This window comes from Rhinolophus sinicus, chromosome 12 (assembly GCF_057876585.1).
Source record: "Rhinolophus sinicus isolate RSI-liver-muscle chromosome 12, RSI-T2T, whole genome shotgun sequence".
In the NCBI taxonomy this organism is placed as follows: domain Eukaryota; kingdom Metazoa; phylum Chordata; class Mammalia; order Chiroptera; family Rhinolophidae; genus Rhinolophus; species Rhinolophus sinicus.
This window is the reverse complement of record NC_142512.1, coordinates 30,900,309-30,915,151: the sequence shown is the minus strand read 5'-3', so window position 1 is coordinate 30,915,151 and position 14,843 is coordinate 30,900,309. Positions and strand designations below refer to the sequence as shown.

Here is a 14,843-nt window from a genome sequence, read left to right as displayed (position 1 = left end):
CTTTCTCAGAGATTCCAGCCACCACCTTTGGCAGCTTTCACCAGAGAGAAATCCCTCTTGCTGTTAGGAGGAGCTAGAAACCCACATATGGAAAAATAGGAGCTCAGGATAGACTTGCTGAGACCTTTGAAACCAGTGACCTTTCGAAAGGGAGGCAGTGGGGGAAAGACCAGTACAGGCAAAGGCAGCCAAACCTTCCTCCCCACCCCCACCCCCACCCCCCCGCATCCCCCACAGGCACAGCAGCTCTGGCGACACATTTCCATGATCTTCCTTTTTCTAAAGAGCTTCAGCAAAGGGAGGCATTGGCCGAGGAAGCTGATATATTTACCAGGATTCCAAGCAGGAGGAGAATAACACTTGAGTATTTGGAACAAATACTTAAACCACCTGAGCTGGAGGGAGGCACCCAGGACGTGCTGGGGAAGAAAACATATCTAACCCGGGCAAGGCTCCAAGAGGAGTTTGTGTGTGTCCAGGGAGTGAGTGGGGGAGAGCGAGAGGAAAGACACAGAGAAGAAGGAAGTTCTCTTTGGGTCACCATCTGCCAAAGGTGGTGGTGGTGGTGACAGACAGATGGGTGGCTGACTGGAAAGAAGCACTGAAGAATCAAACGGAATTGTGTTCTGTGAGCACAGCTCTGCTTTGAAATCTTCTCCACGGTTGTGAGTGTGGGTGAGTGCATTCCCTCTGGGGACACTGAGGAGGTGCTGAGTTCTGTGGTCTGTTGACATGGATGGAAGAAAAAGAGGGAGCAGTGCTGGACACAAGAGATAGGAAAGCCCCAGCGGGGTTGTGGCACTTTCGTTCCTCTGTGTTCACATCACAATCCTGGAAAATGGCAGAAAGGAGGCGACAGCCAACGTTGTTTTGGGGATGAAGAGGTGGAGGCTGGAAGCGCTCAAGGTGAGGTCAGCAGGTTAGGTGTGAATTTAGTCCCGCCTGACTCCAGAGCTCATGCCTGAATGATCAGGATAGTCGTGTCCCTCTGCCTGCCCCTGGACAAGGCTTTAGAACTGCTGTACTTAGTGGCTAAGAGTGGCTGGCCCCCGTTCTAGGTAGGAGGAGCATAGCGTGGGGCACAAATGCATGGGTTTTGGAGTCAGACTCTCTGAGTTTGAAGCCTGGCTCGGCCATGTACTAGTTGTGTGACCTTGGACAAGACATTCAGAGTCTCTTACCTCATCTGCAAAAGCAAGACAATAATAGCACCTTCTTTATAGGGTCATTAGGGGGAGTAAATGAGGTTATGTACACAAGAATTTTAGGACAATGCAATAAATGTCAGTTGTTATTTTCATTATTTTCTAACAACAACACAGGACCATGCCATGAACGGCCCTGAAGTTCAGCAGTGCTGATGCTATCCTTCCACGTGTCTATCCTTCTATCTGTCTTTCTCATCCACAGGGAGACTTCAGGCTCTGGAGCCAAACATCCTCGTTCCAATCCCAGCTCTGCCCCTTCTGGCTGTGTCCCTCTGGGTAACTTACTTAACCTCCCTGTTGAAAGAGGTGAAAAACAGCTCACCTGTGGTTCAGGGTTGTTGGGAGGTGAACTAAAATGAAAATTACCTGACCTAGTCCCGTCCGTCTGGTTTGATCAGGAAATAGTCCAGTGGCTCCTCTGCCATAGTCTGCTTTACTACACACATATTAAACAGCTCTGGGGTCTTCTAGGACATCAAACTTTACCCATGTTCAGTTAAGTTTAGCTGGAGTTAAACTCACCTGGTGGGAATGGTTCCCTCTGTGTCGCCTGGAAACACAGGTGGCCTTACTGTTACCGGAGAGTGAGTCCTTCTCGGGGCAATGTCCAGGTTCTTGGCGTCTCGAGCAAAGAATTGAACGAGACACAGAGATAAAGTGGTGAAAGAGTAGTTTATTAGAAGAGATAGTACACTTCAAAGAAATACGGACCTGAGCAGTCGAGAATGGATCAGGGCCCCGACTAATGAGGCCTTGGGTTTTTTTGTTTTTTCTCTCAAATGGGCTGTTCCTTTTCCCGGTGTGGGACCAACTGATTGACACCTGTGATTGACAAGCGGCTATACCTCATCTTTTTTAAACTGCGCAGGTGTGAGTGGTTGGTTTGATCTAGTTGGGTACCTTGTATCCATTTGTTTACAATGGAAAGGGGAAGGTTTGGACAGAGAGGGGAGGTCTTCTGGGCGGTGATGTAAAGACCCGATGCCTATCTCTAACTGCCTGCCTTGTTTTTCCCTTGAGAGACGGGATCCTCATAAAATCTCTATGGGACGTTGAGGGACAGGAGGTCTGTTCTTCTGTATCTGCTTCCTACTGGGCAGGGGTGTAGAGCTGTCCCTACCTATTGGGGGATTCACAGAACTCTCGCCCTATCTGATCTCAGATGAGAGGAAGGGGTCTCGGGACCCGCCTGGAAGACCATGTTGGCTTCTTTGGTTGGGACTGGCAATCTTGTTGGGGTATCCTCTGCATCCCCAAAGCCCCTAAATGAGGAAAAATAGATTTTAATTAATAAATCCGTTAACGCTATAGAGCCTGTGGCCATTCAAGTTATTTAGGTGGCGTCAATTGTCCCAGAGCTGGGCCCAGAATGGGTTGGAAAGAACATCAGTCTTCAGTGATTACAATTAACAAGTGTACTGGCCTGGGGGAATGTTAAAACCTATGTGGTTTCTGGGATGGCCAAGAGTTAGGTCGGGAATGGCTTGGGGGTGTTGGGAAGTCACAGGCTTTTAGGTAGTCATTTGAGGCAGGGGTGAGAAACAACCTGTGATTCAGGCTGGGAGCAATCTTTAGTCTAGGACTCAGAACTGATTAGAAGAGTAATCAAAGCCCGGGGCTAAGGAGCTGAGAAACTAGGGAAAAGGTGACTTAAAATGTCTCTAGTGAGGGAGGCTTAAAACTTGTAGTGAGGGAGCTCTCCCATATCATTACCTGAGCATCGTGCTGGGCAGGGTGGCTGAAATATGACTGGGTCATTTATTTCAGCGATACAGGTTGTTCTGAGAATTACTGGGAAAGCTAAATTGACTAAGATGGAATAAACCAAGTCAAACACATTTATTATGAGCCAAACGTTTCCCCTTTCCTTCCAGCTTTGGGCAAGTCTCCATGTTCGCTGCCCTTCCCCTGCTCCTGGGGACCTCCCCGAAGACCTTGTCTTTGAATGCCACCATTTGTAATGTTTACTCCTCCTAGGATGCCATTATAGCTCCTCCAGGAAGCTTGATTTCCCTTGGTGTGTTGCTGGGGGACCAAGATGTTTTGTTTGGCTGATGAAAGAAAGAATGACCACAGAAAGTTAAAGGACTTAGGAGCAGATGTGGCAAGAGATGCATTGAAGATACCCTAGAAGAATATATTTAAAGGCTAATGGTGGCTTTCAAACTGTGGGTAGCATAGTTGTTGTGTTTTTTTTTTATCTGTACTTTCTCATCTTTTCTACAACAACAAGGTATAGATGGCTTTTGTAATAGGGGGAAAATAATCGTTAGAGATAAAAGTCACACTCTTAGCTAGAAAATTCACCTAGCACATAATAGTTACCAAGCCTGTACTGTAGCCAACACCGGGCTTGGCCCTGGATGTACAAAAGGGATAAGACCCCTGCACTCAAACAGCAATGAAGTGAGGGGAACTTTCACTAAACAAATAACTATGTCATGACAAACGGGGATGCGTGCAACAAAAGAAATGACCTGGGTGCTGTGGTTGAGAGTAATAAGAAGAGGCTGTGAGTGATGAAACATAATTTAGAAGGCAGTTAGCTGGTGCTGTTGCTGCTCAGCCCTGAAGGAGGAGAAGGAGCCGGTCTGGGAACCCAGCTGGCCTTGCAAAGAGTGGGCAAGGAGAGTTCTAGACATAGGAAGTGCCTGAGGGATGGTCCTAAGATAAGAGCATGCTTGACACTTGGCAGAGAGTATTGGGGAGTGGAGGGGAGATTATAGAAGGGGCAGGGGCCAGCTCATATAGAGCCTCTAAGCCTTGATAAAGAGTTCGGTCTTTATGCTAAATGCAAGAGGAAGCCAGTTAGGAGGCTTTTGAAAGAGAAGAAGCTGGGTGCTAGTGGAGATGGAAAGACGTGGGTGGGGTTAGGGCATTTTCTGAAGGGAGAACAAATAGAAAAAAACATAATGGATTAGAGGTGGGGAATGAGAGAGAGAGAGGTGCCATGGATGGCTTCCAGTTTTCTGGTGTGGAATTATTTATCAAAGTGAGGTAGACTGTGGGAGGAACAGGTTTGGACATGTTAAATTTCAGACGTCTGGGTTTATTAGAAGGGTGGCATTCAGAGATGATTGAGCCCTCTGATGTGATAAAGTCCAAAGCAAACAAGAAGCAACTCACCAAGTTGCTTTGGCATAATTTAACAGCTTTATAAAGTTTTTGTTCTTTATTTCTAGAACTGTTAAGGATCGAAAAGAGTCATGTAGAATTTTGAGTTGTATTTTATTTTACTTTTTGGATGATAGTATGTGCTATGGTGGCATTTGGTAGTTTGGAGTTTCATAAATATAATCAGTATAGTGCTCATGACTGTCCAAAGTCTACTATAGATATAATAGACAATGTATTGAACTAATTTCCAATAAAACTTTATGAAAATGTAAAGTGGCTAGCTGGTATGTAGTCAGTGGAAAGATAATAGTTATCCTTTACCTAGGACTTACAATGTACTTTGCATTCTGTTATGCATTCTTTAAATATCCCATTTGAGCCCTACATTTTTTATTATCCATTTTACATATAAGGGGGGAAAAGGCTCAAAAGGGTTAAGTAACTTGCACAGAGCTAGCAAGGGGCAGAATCTGTATATGTCTGAGCTGACTAGAAGACTTGGGCTTCCAGTATGAAGCAGATGTCCTTGGTTACAGAGTGGGTTATCTGGGAAGCATAGGTTAAGATGAGGCTGAGAATGGAAAGGTTTATTGGGGAGTGACACTCATGGACAGACAAGACCCCAATGCAGACCTGTCAAAGTCTCTGCCAGCCCAACGTGGAGCCCTGAAGGAAAGACCCCCCATTAGATGGGTCCTGCGATGGTCCTAGCTAGGTCCTTATAACGCTACCTCAGCTCACCCATTGGCTGGGGAGAGCACTCCAAGAAAAGCAAGATCTCAGCTTGCAAGCTAGGCTGATCCCCAAAGGCTATTAGTTAACTGTACTCCTTGTATCTGGGCAGGAGTCCATCTTTAAATGGGGATCTGAACAGTGTATCTCCTTGCCTCCCACATGCTCTAAAAATTGCCAACATTCCTTTCATCGAAGAGACAGTGCTTCAGTTATCCACTGCTGTATAGCAAATTGTCCCAATAGCAAATAAGCTTAAGACAATACTTATTATCTCACAGTTTCTGTGGGTCAAGAATCTAGGCATGGCTTAGCTGGGAGCCTCTGGCTGAAGGTCTTTCTTGAGGTTGCAGTCAAGCTGTAGCTGGGGCTGCAGTCTCATCTGAAGGCTCAGCTGGAGGGAGAATACACTTCCAAGCTCCCTTACGTGGTGTTTGGCAGTCCTTGGTCCTTCGTCACATGGGTCTCGCCACAGGACCACCTCATGACATGGCAGCTGACTTCCCCCAGGGTGAGCAACACAAGAAATAGTGAAAAAGACGAGCCAAGGTGGAAGTCATGGCCTTTTATAATCTAATCTTGGAAGTGACATCCCATCCCTCTGTCTCATTCTATTAGAAGTGAGTCAATGAATCTAGTCCATTCTAAGGGGACATACAAGTACAGGAATACCAGGAGGTGGGGATCCTTGGCAGCCATTGTAGCGGCTGCCTACCATAGGCAGATGCATATTCAAATAACACTGACGACAAGAATGACTTTAGCTACACTTGCTATGAATCAGTTATTGCATTAGGTCCTCACGTGCATCATCTCACCCTAACCCCTTTATTCACTCAAGGTTCATCAGGTATCAAGCCCTCTGAGCTGCTGAGAACAGAATGACTTCTTTCTCTTGCGGTGCTCATGTCCAGAGGTATAATTGGTTTGAATTTCACAAAGGAGGAAAAGACAAGTTACCCAGTTAAGAAGTAAGTGGCTGAGCTAGGAGGCCAATGCCGGTCAGTGTGATTTCAAGGCCAGTATATTTTGTGAAGACAGCATACTCCTGAATCCACAAGCCTGAAAATACTGCTAGTCTAAGAACAACTTAGGAAGAACATTGCTAGTCCTTCCTGGCTCTGTGAGGAAGGAAGAGTCACTAAGAAGATATACAATGTAATTCCACTTACATGAAGTTCAAACACAGGGGCTTGTGTAGCAGCACATAAATAGCAGTAACACTAAAGAGAAAAGCAGGGAAATGATTTCCACAAGTTAAGATAGTAGCCATCTCTGGAGGACGAGGGTTACGTGACGGCGGGTGGTACACAGGGGCTTCTGGGGGGGCTGAGTGCTCTTCTAGACATGGTTGCTGGTTATATGGGTGTCCAATTTATAATGACGCATTAAACTGTACATATATGTCTTATTTACTCTTCTGTATGTATGACATATGTCACAGGAAATACAATGAAAACAATTGTGTCGCTATTTGCCAGGTGCAGGCACCTGTGATGGCAGGTAAAGAGCTTTTTCCGAAACACAAGGAGCATAGGTCTTTTTGCCTTCGGCAAACCTCCCACACAGTTGGATTCGCAGCCTGGCTCACCAATATGTTCTTCATGCGTGTTAGCCCCAAAATAAATTCTGAGGAAGACAGTGCTTGGTGACTTCATATTGCCTGACACAACGGGTCTGAACAAGTTGGTGGTTTTTTCTATTCCTGGAAGGGCTGCTGGAGAAGGAAACCCAATTCACATTGTAACAACTGCCAATAACAACGGCCAGTTTAAATCCTTACAACGCAAAGAACAGCTTTGTACAAAAGTGCCAGGGAAAGCTCACTCTTGGGTTCCTCAAATTCATTTGGCTTCAACCTAGTCACTTTCAGAACGTGTCAAAAAAGCAGCGGGGGGGAAAAAAGGAAGAAAAAGAAAAAAGCAGAGGATACTTTTAGGTTGGGTTCTGCAAAGCCAGACATGCTGGAAATACGTGAGAGGGATTCAGAAGGCAGCCACTGTCCACTGAGAGGAATGGGGGTGGATGGGTGGGGTGGGGAATGGGAAATGTCCTGTCTCTTTGGGGATTTTGAGCTCATTCTACTCTGTTCCACGTTGGTCAGATGGAGCTTTGCTTTCTGAGTTACCAGCCCTCTAGATGCCCCTGTTTGGTGACAGTTCTGTGTCTAGACTTGGGGGGTGGGGGCTACCTGTGCCTGAGGCAGGGTCACATGGAGTTGAGGTATGTTTTAGGGCCCAGAGCATCCTTCCTGCATGAATGGGGGATGGGGAAGGTAGGGTTGCCAAATAAAGTACTGGACGCTTTGTTAAATTTGAATGTTATCTGAAATTCAAATCCAACTATGCAACTGAACATCCTATGTTGTTATTTCTTAAATTTGGTAATGCAGAGGGGAGGGTACTCAGCATCTAGCAAAGGGAGAGACAATTGGGTACAGGGAAAGGACAGGCTTGGTTGATCGGCTTACTCCATTGTTTTCCCTTTCCATGGCCCTTCGGGATGTCCACCTAGTGTGCTGGCTGTGTACCTGCTCTGTACCAGATATTTGATAATATTAAGGAGTTATTAGTTATGTTGTATGATAATAGCGTCGTGGTTATTTTTTTTAAAGGCAGTCTTATCTCAGAGATGCACACTAAAACATTTATAGATAAAATATCTGACATTTGCTTCAGAATAATATGAAGAGGGAATACATACTATCGCAGGTCAAAAAAATCAGCGGTTGTCAGGGGCTTAAGAAGGAGTGAGGAGAGAAATGAGTAAGTGAAGTACAGGGGGTTTTTAGGGCAGTAAAACTACTCATGTTCTGTCTGATACTGACCATGACATTCTGCATCTGTCAAAACCCATGGAACTGTGTGAAAAGTGAGGCTTAATGTAAACAGTGGACCTCAGTTAATAATAATGTATCAATACTGATTCATTAATTGTAACTACTGTATCATCGCACTAATGGAGGGTCTTAATGATAGGGAGAAGTGTGTCCAGGAAGGAGAAGGGGCATATGGGAATTCTCTGTACTTTCTGTTCAATTTTTCTGTAAACCTAAAACTCCTCTAAAAAAAAATAAAGTCTGCTAATTTTTAAAAAGATAAAAGAAAAAGAAGGCAAAAAGGAAGAAAAGAAAAATCTAAATTAGATGCTTTGGAATTTCTCAGTAAAATGGAGCTGCTATTAAAAAAAAAAAATCACTGAAATGAGATTTGGTTGAGATAACTGTGACTGACTGGAAGAAAATGATTACCATCTAAGATTGTACCTTGAGATTTCCTCTAAGTGACTCCAAGTTCTCACTGCGCATTAACGAGAAAAATTGAAATCCTAAAAAAATAAAAAAGACGAACAAAAATACAGGATCATGTGACTCAGCAAATGTGCCTTCCCATCTTTCTCCATTTTTGTCCAGCAGCATTTCATTTTTGCACGCAACTTTCCTGTACTTGCTGCCTTTGTTTTCTGGTTCCAAGGGAGGGTGACTCATATTCACAAAGGGGGGGGGGGGTACGCAGGGAGGCCCTCTGGTAATTTGATGAAAGTGAGGGAGAACTTTGAAATATTAATTCAACCACAGTAACAACCGCTGCTGATCTGATGGGCATTGCCTCCGTGGAAGTTGGGATACTGTGCTGTTAAAAACCATCCCCCCTGCAGGGGTGGCCTCGGTTTTATTCTTAACCGTTGGGAACCAGCTTCCCGCCAAGTGTTTGGGAGGACACACCCAGTTCCCAGCTCTGGCTAGATGTGAAAGTGAAAGGTTCTGACTGAACTCCCCTGGCTGTGAACTGAGCCACCTGTCAGGAGGAAAAACAGGTCTCAATTAACACGAGGGTGCTCCCAAGTGGCTGTGGACCAGCAACGGTCCCCTGCAGAGAGAGGCAAGCCGTGTCAACCAAACTGTATGTAAGTACTGATACATGGAGAACACGGAGAAGGCTGGGATACAGAATCCTTGACTGTAAGTTCCACTAGTGGGCTGGATCTGCCAGAATCACAGGGGAAACCAGCAGCTTAGAACAAAAAGTATCATCATGCTTGATTCAAAATTGGACACTAATATTATTTTATAAGAACACCATACATTGTATGAGCACATAATTTTTCTCTGTCAAATATTATTTTTGTTTTGCTGTTTATTTAGTCTTTTCAAAACAAATTCTGGTAGTTCCATATGTATCTTTTGTGTATAAGTGATGTCTCACTTTAGTCAAGAACCTAAGTGTTTCCAGACACAAACAGCTTAATGGGCCCAAACTGTCCTCAGGATTGGTTGTAAAATTGTCATAGCAGTAACAAAATATTTATCTTTGGGATTAGGATATAAAAACATATAAATCCATTTCGACAATGTCTTTCTCCATCTAAGATAATTTTGCTGTAAAATTAAATACTAAATTTTCTGCCATGCTCATGCAGTGGAAAAATTGTAATCATTAATTTGCACTGGGTTGCATTTTCTGGGGACTTATTTACGCTGTCAGAAGGATGTGACAGCCATTTTTCAGGATCACTATCCAATGAGCATCGTAAATCTTAGAGGATTTTGGTTTTCACATTCAGCGGCAGCTTTTATAAATTCAGTTTTCTTCATATGCTAATTGACAGGCCATACTGAACTTGGCTTGCATTTGGCTTTCTGAGTTATGACTTTGTTATGAATAATTCTTTGTTGTTGTTGTTCTCATTGTTTTAATACACAATTAAGTCTTCATTTAGTGAAGACTATAAACTGGCAGGAATTTTATCTGAGGGTTTTAAAATGTGGGTTGGGAGATTTTTATTTGTTCATTTTCATTTGATTAGCAATGTAATCTTTATTAAATAAGGAACTTGAAAATCCTGTCTTCAAATTTTATGTGGGTCATGCGCAGGAGAAATCTGCTCACTTTCACTGTTTCCAGTTTTTAGAAATTTAAGCACACTGCTTTCTATTTCCTTTTTTTTCAGTCTTTTTCGTCTCTGAGCTCCACGTTTGTATTATCTCTCTCTGTAATGATCTTGACTTATACACATTTTCACAATTATTTAAATAAAGCTGAACGTTATATGTAAATTTTTGGAAGATCCACATCTTATTAAAATGTTTATTAAAATTCATAATTCTAGCATTCAATATGCATCTAGTTGCCACTGTATTTCTCCATCTAGTTGCCAGTTCACATGTTTTGTGACTGCTGCATCTAGCTCTGCCTATATACCAGTTTAAGAGGAATACTAATTATTTAACGTTGAAAAATATTTTGGGGGCTGTCACTTGCAACCGTTGCAAACACCAGAACGATGTATCACTGGAAAAGGATACCTTGTTATGCAAGAACCTATTGCATTCATGCTGAGAGGAAGGATTTGACAAGTTAATTGGTTTGTCTTTTTCTTAAGTGCTTCCTCCTCCTTGTAAGCTGAAGCAGTGTCTAGCTCTATGTTAGCAGTAGCACACTGACAAATCTTCAAGGCATTTGGACTCAGTCCCTTTGTTTCAAGGACATAGGGCTAGATATGTAACGGAGCAATTTCTTGGGACCTGAGCAGTGTAAGTCATGAGAACTAATGCTTAGGGTTTACGTATTGTGCTATGCCAGCACTGAGTGTCAATTCCCAACTGATGGGCACTCTTACGTTCCTTAATATATCTATCTATTGTGCTCATGATATGTCAGGTCCTTTTTGCCTGGGTTACGGGCTGTGGTGGTCACTTTGGATGTTGTCTTAGGAACTAGTGAGAGATCTATGGAGAGTGGGATTCCTGGCAGACTAAAGATTGGGAGAAAGGAGTCACCCCCGGGGAGATTTGGGAGAGAGGGCAGAAGCAGATTTCCTAGTAGGCCAATGAGGCTAATGAAGCCTCAGCTTCCAGGTCCCACATTCACACAGATTGTTCCAAGATCCATGCCTAATTTTGTGTTCTTTTTCTTAAAGCTGGACCCAACCCACAAAACTCAAGTTTGACAAACTTAAGGTGGGATACCAGGGCCCAAGCCAACAGGCTCATGTCCCCTTCCAGTGTCACCCTGGAGTACTCGACAGGAACCAGGGGCATATGAGATGGAAGCAGAAGGCCTGGGCCAACCCGGTCAGGGTTCACAGGAATGGCCGAATCTGCAGTAGTGAGAGCCATCCAAATCTCTAGAGTAGTGCTGATCAATAGAAATATAATGCAAGTCACATATGTAATTTTAAATTTCTAGTGGCTACATTTAAACATGTGAAAATAAACAGGTAAACACAATTCAAACAATGTATTTTATTTAACCCAATGTATCCAAAATATTAATGAAGTCCTTAAAATCTGGTGTGTGTTTTATATTTGCAGCACATCTCAATTCAGACTCGCCACATTTCAATTGCTCCCTAGCTACCCGTGTTTGCGGGGTCACTGTGTTAGCTTCCTATTGCTGCTGTCACAAGTCACCCCATATTCCGTGGCATAAGACAACACAAACTTATTCTCTTACAGTTCTGAAAGTCAGAAGTCCAAAATGGGTCTTACTAGGCTAAGATACTGGTCTTCTATCTGGGGAAACTGTTGCCTTGTCTTTTCCAGATTCTAGAGGCTACCCACATTCCTTGGCTCATGGCCCCATATCACTCCACCCTCTGCGTCCACAGTCATGTCTCCTTCTCTGACTCTAATCCTCCGGCATCCCTCTCATAAGGACCCCTGTGATTACCTTGGGTCCATACACATAATCCAGGATCTCAATAATCTCCCCGTCTCAAGATCCGTAATTTAATGACGTCTGCCAAGTCCCCTATACCATGTAGGATAGCATATTCGTATGTTCTGGGGATTAAGATGTAGACATCTTCGGGAGGGCATTATTTGGCCTGCCGTGGGTGCTTAAAGAGTCTGAGGCTTCGGGGGAAAGATGCCAGGGCCTATAGCCTCAGTAGGGTCAGAGAAAGAAGAAATGCCTCCATTTTGTCTAGAGTAGTGCAAGAACGATCTCAAATTTCACAGGAAGAAAAGTAGGGGAAGCTAAAGGTGTTGATCTTGGGCAGGAAACCTGGCTCAAGGTCATGTCAGCCAGCAGGCTCCCTATTTGTTGTGCCATTTAGGAAACTTGTCAGTTATCAGTCCTAGAACAGAGCTTCTCCTCTAAGGATCATAACCATTCCACGCCATCCGCTCCCTCACTATCTGCTACATACACATACCCCCTCAGTGCACAAATCAGAGGCAGAATTCTCATGACACGCTCAGTGGTAGAGTGGATCATTTAATATTTAAAATACTTATTGAATGAAAACTAAATATATGTTTGATTTTCTCAAAGGAATACTATTAAAATGGGACAGTGGGCTCCTGACCAAAGACTCAGTACTAAGTAAGTCAGAGATGTGGTCAAGATACATCCTAAGAGAAAAGATTATAAAATCTATAATTCCCTAGAACAATAGAAGTGTGCTGCTTCAACTTCTATGAAAGGGACTTAGAGGTACTTTATACCATGATTACACAGGAGTCCAGTGACTTAGAGACTGCATGAAAGTACCATTGGATCACATATTTGAACTATAGTCTAATTTGATGGCTATAATATGGTCAAATGATAATCTTGCTCAACTTATTAGAGTTTAGGATGACTCATATGAGATGATTTAATAATCCAAGATATCTCACAGACGCCTTTATTTTTCTCCTGGTATATGTCCCTGGAGCAACCAGAGGTGTTTTAAACTATTTCCATGAGTCAGTATAGCCAGTGCTTGATTTGTCATTGGCGATGGCGGTCATCCTAGCCAACCTGACCCAGAGCATCGAAGACACAAGGTGTCCTGGGAGGGGTGGGGACCTGGCACTGGACCCACCCACCCAGGGTATGCATGCCTTGGGATGGTAGCTCACAGGTGTGGGTGCTGGGAGGCTGTCCAGTTTGGCAGGCAGAACACAGAATCTGGGGAGCAGGGTAACTGAGGATAAGCAATTGTTTAGCAAAATGAGACATGAGGGTCATCTGACATGACAAGAGGTGGATAGAGGGTAGCAACAGAACAGATAATTGGCATTGTTGGATGCCAGTCACCACTTAAAATACTTCTGAGTGATCCCACAGATACATGACATGCAGTCACCTGTCATTTTGCCAGGACAAACATCTTAAACCCCTGAGTGTGTGGGAACTAGGTGAGGGAATGACTGGTATTCCATCTCCCTGCGATTCTGTGGTTCTTTGCTCATGGTTGGGTATGCAGAATCTTTTCATAGGTAATTAACAAATAACAATAACCACAATGTGTGTTTTTTTCCCCTTTGGGGAAAAAAAAAGTCTGCTGCTGATGCTGGTATTAAGCTAAAGAGAAATTCAGTCAGAAAATGTAGTATAACTACGTGTCAAACTCAGCTGAGCTGGGCTCAAAGGGATGAACAGGTCCGCTTCAATTCTATACAAAAAATACTCCAAAAACTGAAAACGCTGTTTGGGTATGGCACAAAAACTGGTCACCCAGGGAGAGTTATATTTTCGTGAAAGTTGAAAAGGAAGTGAATATGTGACATGAGGCTATGCACAACAAGCAGGTGACCCTTTGATTCTGGAGAATAGTCACCTGTACAAACAATTAAGGGTTCAGAATGGCTTGGAAGGGTATTGCTCAAGCCTGTCATGGGTTTGCTGCAACTGGAAATGAAACTTGTAGGCGCTGGTATCAGGAAAGCATGTTTGCAGGTAGCAACCGTTGTATCCATCTGGAGTTCACAGGACAAACCTGGGTGGGGCTTGGGTAGGGCCAAAGCAAAGCAGGGATTTAGTTCTGGGAAGTTTGGAGGGAATGCTCAGCAGATAAGCAAAAGGGCATTTTGGGCTCCAGGAGCAAGGCAGAAGCCAGACAACAGAACTTAGGACAGAAGCGGCAAGAAGTCAAAGCTGATTTCAGAGCAAACTGAACTTTGTGCTGTGTCCCTGAGCAGCAAATTAAACGTTCTTAATCTTCCTTTTCTAAAGTTAGAATTGGTCCTAAAAATTGTGACGGGGCTGAGCCAATGGATTTGGGAGGAGGATCAAGGGCTCTCAGGTACAGTGAAGAGGGCTGCACAGCTAGGGACCTAGAAGGGTGTGAGAAAAGTTGCCCAATGAGAAGAGTAACTGGAGGTTCAGGATCAGACTGTTGCAGAACCCCTGGTCAAGCCAAGTTCCCCTTCTTTATTGGAGAACCTCTACCTGAAGTTCTCAATGTGTGGCTGCCAGGGTAAAAGTTAGGACAATTTGTGCTATGTCAATTTGAGTAAATTGGGATCTACATTTCCCAGAATCCTCTTCTCTACACGGCTCCAGGTAAGAGCTGGCTGAAAGGGGAATGTGCATGAGATTTGTAAAGTGGAGGGTATTTGAAATACCCTCTGAAGGTTGTAGAGGTCAGGAGCAGTTACAGATAGATGCACAGGTGTCTGGTTTCCAGCTTGTCCTCGTTCTCCTCTGCTCCCGATCGCTCCTTACCAAATGCTGACCCTGTTGACTGACAGTGGCCCCCGACTCATTGCCAGATGCTTGACAGTAAACCACAAGGACCGTAGCTACCCAGAGGCACAGCTTCCCTCTGACCTTTCACAAGCCTTGCCTTCGCCATTCCATTTCGGCAACGGATGTGCCTAACTTCTCATATTGACCAAATGGTGACCTATTCTCTGATTCTCAACTTTCCTCCTGGTCCTTACCTTCCCCAGTTCCTCCCACGTAGGTGTAAGGTCTCCTTCCAGCAATAAATTCCCTATCCCATAACTTGTAGCTTTCCTGCTTCCCTGAATAACCTCGGACTGCATGTATTACCAGCAGCCTGTGTAGATTC

The 14,843-nt window shown here is 44.0% G+C and overlaps 1 protein-coding gene and 1 long non-coding RNA gene across 3 annotated transcripts in view; one reads left to right on the top strand and one right to left on the bottom strand.

Annotated features, from left to right (window-relative positions):
- LOC148756508 (uncharacterized) overlaps nucleotides 1-14,843 on the bottom strand; it is a 41,319-nt gene that overhangs the window by 15,638 nt on the left and 10,838 nt on the right. For both annotated transcript variants that reach the window (XR_016022880.1, XR_016022879.1), the window contains exon 3: nucleotides 1,731-2,470. This is a non-coding gene — a long non-coding RNA (uncharacterized LOC148756508). The remainder of the gene's footprint in view (nucleotides 1-1,730; nucleotides 2,471-14,843) is intronic.
- The window catches only part of AKAP1 (A-kinase anchoring protein 1), a 56,296-nt gene continuing 41,970 nt past the window's right edge, over nucleotides 518-14,843 (top strand). The window contains exon 1 of the mRNA XM_088802156.1: nucleotides 518-675. The gene's annotated coding sequence lies outside the window, so the exon portion shown is untranslated. The remainder of the gene's footprint in view (nucleotides 676-14,843) is intronic.